The sequence below is a fragment of the Podarcis muralis genome, chromosome 8, assembly GCF_964188315.1.
Source record: "Podarcis muralis chromosome 8, rPodMur119.hap1.1, whole genome shotgun sequence".
Classification (NCBI taxonomy): domain Eukaryota; kingdom Metazoa; phylum Chordata; class Lepidosauria; order Squamata; family Lacertidae; genus Podarcis; species Podarcis muralis.
In genome coordinates, this window is record NC_135662.1 from 66,859,237 (window position 1) to 66,865,236 (window position 6,000).

Genomic DNA, 6,000 nt, shown 5'->3' on the forward strand with positions numbered 1-6,000 from the left:
ACTGTCTGTTTTAGTCAGTCCAAATGACCATTTCCATTTTTCCTTGCTTAGGTCAGACTGTCTCGCAGATTAACACTTTGCAAATGGTCAGCTAAAATTACACCTTCCAGTAGCCTTTGATTTTGTTGATTATATGGTGCTGGTGGTACAAATGCACAGCTTGAAAAGTATTAAAAGTATTGCTTTTGAATGATTTATGTGGTTTTAAATATGGTAAGCAGCTGCCTGTGAAATATGAGCCATTTACAATAGTAATAATCTTCCCGGCTTGTATGGCTACCTTTGTGAGTATTGGCAGTATGATGGTTGCGGGGCGAAGGAGAAAATTACTAGGATTAAAAAGATACTTATGCATCAGAATGTCAACCGGAGTGATCCTCCAAGCACCTCTCCATTCTGTGATAATGACACCCATTTCTCTAGTGGCACAAACATGCAGCTTGCTTATTATTAAACTGATCTTATTTACATGATGACATGTCCAATTTTGCACTGTAAACAGGACACTAGCTTATTACACAGCAAAAAAATAAATAAACTACTGCAGGCTTCACAGCCTACAGTAAATACATGTATTTAAGCCACTAGTAATGGTTACTTTTAATGCAGGAAAATTGCTCGATGTTGTTGGATGATTTAGGGATATAAATAATAACGATCAGGTAAACTTGGTTCTCCAGGAGCAACGAGGTATGAATTGCAACTTCAGCACAACATCTCTAACCCTTGTGTTTCAGTGGTGTCCACAGGATGCTCTGCCAATTACTCTGGCATATCTTCTGGGCAGGATGGGTGCATTGGCAGAGTTGTCGTCTGGCAGCTTGTAGCTCGTTTGCATATCCTCCCAAAAGCCTCTGCTGAAGACAGCAGAGATCACTGTTTAAGATGACTGGGGCCTCTTGCCACTATCTGCACCAGAGGGACAAAACTGCTGAGGTCTGATGACCTAGCAGTTGGTCTGCATAGCCTCCAAACAGCCTCTACTGAAGAAGCCAAACAGAGGCTGGCCACTTATATAGAATCATAGAATCATAGAATCATAGAGTTGGAATAGACCACAAGGGCCATCGAGTCCAACCCCCTGCCAAGCAGGAAACACCACCAGAGCACTCCTGACATATGGTTGTCAAGCCTCTGCTTAAAGACCTCCAAAGAAGGAGACTCTACCACACTCCTTGGCAGCAAATTTTATGAAACTAACCAGAAGGAAATGCATAACAAAAAATGGAAGGAAACCAATTTGTGTAAAATCTGCACATAAATTTGTGCTAATAAATGCAAATTTACGATTTAAATAGAAATGCAATGCAATATGACCTATATGCCCACACAGTCTGCTGTCCACGTGCTGATTGTTATTTTTGAGTAGAGCAGTAGAAGTATTCATAGGTGACCTTATAAGGTTGTCCCATGTTAAAACTCATTATGGTGTCACTTCCTGTTTTTTATTAAAAGAAGAACTGGGTCACCTGATGATTTTTTAAAAGTTTTTTATTTATACTCTTCAAATTTATATAGTTCATTAGTTTCACAATCAATTTGACACTTCAAAATTTGATTTCCTTCCCCCTCTTTCAGTGGTTCCTTAAATTTATTTCTTAATCTCTTCTGCATATCCAAGTTCATTTAACTTGCTCATTTAATTATCCCCTGTAAATATATACTCTTACAAAACTGCAAGTTATTACACTAATCCTGCTAATGTTTCATATTGTTGTTTCTTCAAATATTTCGTAAAAGGTTCCCATTCATCTTTAAAGTCACAGTTATCCTTGTCAAGGAGTTTGTGTGTCAGTTTTGCCAATTCCGCATAATCCATCCGTTTTTCTTGCCACAGTTCTTTCATCAGGGTTTCTTCATTCTTCCATCCTTGTGCTATTAAGACTCTTGCTGCCGTTGTCGCATACATAAAAGTGTTTTTAAATTTCTTTGGCAGGTCTTTCCCCATAATCCCTAACAGGAAAGCTTCGGGTTTTTTCACAAATGTTAAATGAAACATTGTCTTTAGCTCATTATATATCATTTCCCAAAACGTTTTGATTTTACTGCAATCCCACCACATATGGTAAAACGTCCCTCCTTTTTCCTTGCATTTCCAACATCAGTTTGAGCCTGTTTGGAACATTTTCCCTAATTGTACTGGTGTTATGTACCATCTGTACATCATTTTCATGTAATTTTCTTTCAGTAAAGAACAGTCTGCAAATTTTAAGTCAATTTTCCATAACCTTTCCCAGTCTTTCAACATAATGTTGTGTCCTACATCTTGTGCCCATTTAATCATAACTGCTTTCACCTCTTCATCTTTAGTCTCCCATTCTAACAGGATATTGTATGCACCTTTCAACAGTTTTACTTTCCCTTCTATCACTTCTTTTTGATACATAAATAAATTTCTATACAATTTAGGTAGTTCTGCCCCTATAATTCCTAAGTGACTGGGTCACTTGCATACCCCTAACAAAGTTTTTCGCCGTTCACCTGCTCCTCAGTCAGTCAGTTTCCCATAAAGAAAGTAGTGGGTGAGAGAGCAAAGGGGGCAGGACCTGTCTGTGAGGCCACTGGCATGGCTTTGAGGGGCACCAAGCGGTTACAGGCACTGAAAAGCGGCCATTACAGTCACTTGGCTCCATCTGTATCTGTGTCCCTGCCCCAGACTTTGAGTAGGAGGTGGGGGACTGGTGTAAAATATGTCCCTATTTTCATCTGATAGATGTAGGAGGGCATGCAGATGTTTATCATCAACTGCTGCCTGGTCCTTTCAGCTAAAGACCCCAATAACTGAACCTGGAGCCTTCTGCATTCTAACTCTGCTGTCAGGGATTGGCCAGATGCAGAGGAGAGGTGGAAGCACCAGCTGGGGACCCCCCAAGGGAACCCCCGAAGGGAAGAAGGGGATTGGTGGTTAGGTGACTATGAGGAGTCAGAGGGAGAAGAGGGAGCAGACTGAGAGGAGAAGGCGTCAGAAGCTGAAAAGGCAACAGGGTTTAGTGAGCAGGAAGAAGCTGAGGCAGAGAGCAGTGCTGATTCAGAGCTGGAGAGGAGGGGAGCCAGGAGACGGAGATGAGGTCGGCTGCTGAAGAATCTAGGGCAGGGGTCAGCAAACTTTTTCAACAGGGGGCTGGTCCACTGTCGCTCAGACCCTGTGGAGGGTCAGACTCTATGGGGGGGGGGGAATAAACGAACTCCTATTCCCCACAAGTAACCCAGAGATGCATCTTAAATAAAAGCACACATTCTACTCACGTAAAAACACCAGGCAGGCCCCACAAATAACACAGAGATGCATTTTAAATAAAAGGACACATTCTACTCATGTAAAAACACACTGATTCCTGGACCATCCATGGGCCAGATTTAGAAGACGATTGGGCCAGATCCAGACCCCGGGCCTTAGTTTGCCTACCCATGATCTAGGGAGTCTCCCCCTCCTGGGAGTCTCCCAGAACACATAGAGAAATAAAAAGAGCAGAGGAGAATTGGGTTGTGCACAGACACAGTCTCCAACTGCTTGGAAAAAATACCCTGGGGAGCAGAAGACTTAGGCAGCTGTGAGAAGGCAGGGACCTTCAGTCCTTGCAGCTGCCTCATTGAGGCAAGACCTACAGGGAAGACTTGCTGGGACAACCAGGCCTGAGCTGTTTTTGTTTCTTTGAAGTTAACTTCATTGACACCTGTGTTTTTTATTGCTGAATTATGCCTGACTCCGGCTCCTGACATCGACATTCCACCACTGAGCTTCAGTCTCTTCCCTAAACAGAGCCTGTCCTTATCTGTGTCAGAGTTCAGCCACTATGGGGAAAGGATGAGAGCATAGGTGCCATCTCACACCAAAGATTGCGGATGCTTCAACTTTGTCCATTGACTTTGTGGGGGCCCAGCCCCACAAATATATTATTGTGGGAACCGAAACACCCTGGAGTTGGCTCCAGTGGATGGGGCATGTATGTCAAGGGCAGGAACCCATTTCCAACCCAAGGGCCATATTCCACTATGGACAACCTTCTGAGGGCCACGTGTATATGGTGACTGGGACCAAAAGCAAACATGGACAGAGAAACGTTACATTTGTACAGCAAGCTAGTTTCTGCACACACACACAATCTATCCTCCATCCAGACAAGGACCTTTAATAATGTAAAGGTCAAAACCGACATTTTGATGCATTCAAAACAGAATGGCAGTACATTTTCAGGTTTTAAATGAATTGCTAAAAAGGAATAACAGATAACTCATTTAAACTTGCCATCAGAATGTAGGTGAGGCTAAGTTCATGCCACAACTTGCTTCTTCCCTTGGAAGTTGGCAACGCGGTTGCAAGCAACGAATACAACATTCTGCCTTTCAAAGTTTTTGCTGAAGGGACACACCCTGCACTCCCACATGCATGTCTGTTTAATCATGCCCTGTGCAGCGTTCCAGATTTGAATGAACTAATAAGCCCAGTCCACAAATGGACATGAGCCGTGGAAATGGCCACACCTTCAGTGTCAAGAGAGCCGAATACATCACAGCTTCCCAAGGGTGCCCTCACAAAACCATCCTCATCTGTGATTTGTTCACTTTGGGCAGAGCAGCCAGGTGATATCGTTTCCAAATTGTTAACTTCCAGTGTTTCATTTCATGGCACCATCAAATGAAAAACATCCTCTTGGCAGAGCCAACCCTTCCTCCTGATCCCAACTGGAATAACAGCTCTCCCTTGAATACCTTCCCTCGGAATTGCCCTATGCCAGGTTTTCCCCTGGAAAGGGAGGGATGGGTCTTTGCTCAGTAACTGCTTCGCATACGGAAAGTCCCAGGCAGTGGCGGATGAACCCTGTCCATCACCCAAGGCGGTACTCACAACATCCCGATCGAACTGCGCACGCGTGACAGCCCATACGGACACTGTGTGAGCGGCAGCCGTACGAAAGCCTATCATAGATTCCTGTATACAGTGGTACCTCGCAAGACGAATGCCTCGCAAGACAAAAAACTCGCTAGACGAAAGGGTTTTTTGTTTTTTGAGCTGCTTCGCAAGACGATTTTCCCTATGGGCTTGCTTAGCAAGACGGAAACGTCTTGCAAGTTTGTTTCCTTTTTCTTAACACCGTTAATACAGTTGCAACTTGACTTCGAGGAGCAACTCATAGCACGCGGTGTGGTAGCCTTTTTTGAGGTTTTTGAAGACTTTGGTGATTTTTGAAGCTTTTCCAAAACTTTCCCGACGCCGTGCTTCGCAAGACGAAAAAAATCGCAAGACGACAAAACTCGTGGAACGAATTAATTTCGTCTTGCGAGGCACCACTGTATTTTATAAAAATTAAACCATCCAATATTCCATTAATGCATCCATCAAACCTTATTTACACTGTTGAATATATCTTAATGCTGCAAATGTTTGTACTCAATTCCCCCCCATATATTCAATAAACATTTTCCAATCTTCTCTAAACATGCGTTCTTCTTGTTCTCTAATTCTGTATGTTAAATCTGCAAGCTGCGCGTATTCTGTCAGCTTAAGTTGCCATTCTTCTTTAGTTGGGACCTTGCTCGTTTTCCATTTTTAGGCTAACAAAACATGAGCCATACATAAATAACCTTTTTTGACACCTAGGAATTTCAGTCTGAATTATCCCCAATAGAAAGGACTCTGTTTTTTTGGAAAAGTACTTTTAAACATTTTTTTTTTCAGTTCATCATGTATTATTTCCCAATACTCTTTACCCTTTTACAAGTCCACCACATGTGAAAGAACATTCCCTCCACCTCTTTGCATCTCCAGCAAGTGTCTGATTCAATCTTATACATTTTTGCAAGCCTACTCAGAGGCTGTAAATCATTTTCAAGTAGTTCTCCTTCAAAGAATAGCATGCTGTAGACTTCAAATCACTTTTCCAGAGTTTTTCCCCAGAGGTTAAAATCTATATTGTGTCCATGGTGGGGCGCTTTCTACCAGCTTGGGTTGGTATGCCAGCTGAGATCCTAATCAGAGGATTGAACCTTGCGCTAGAGTTA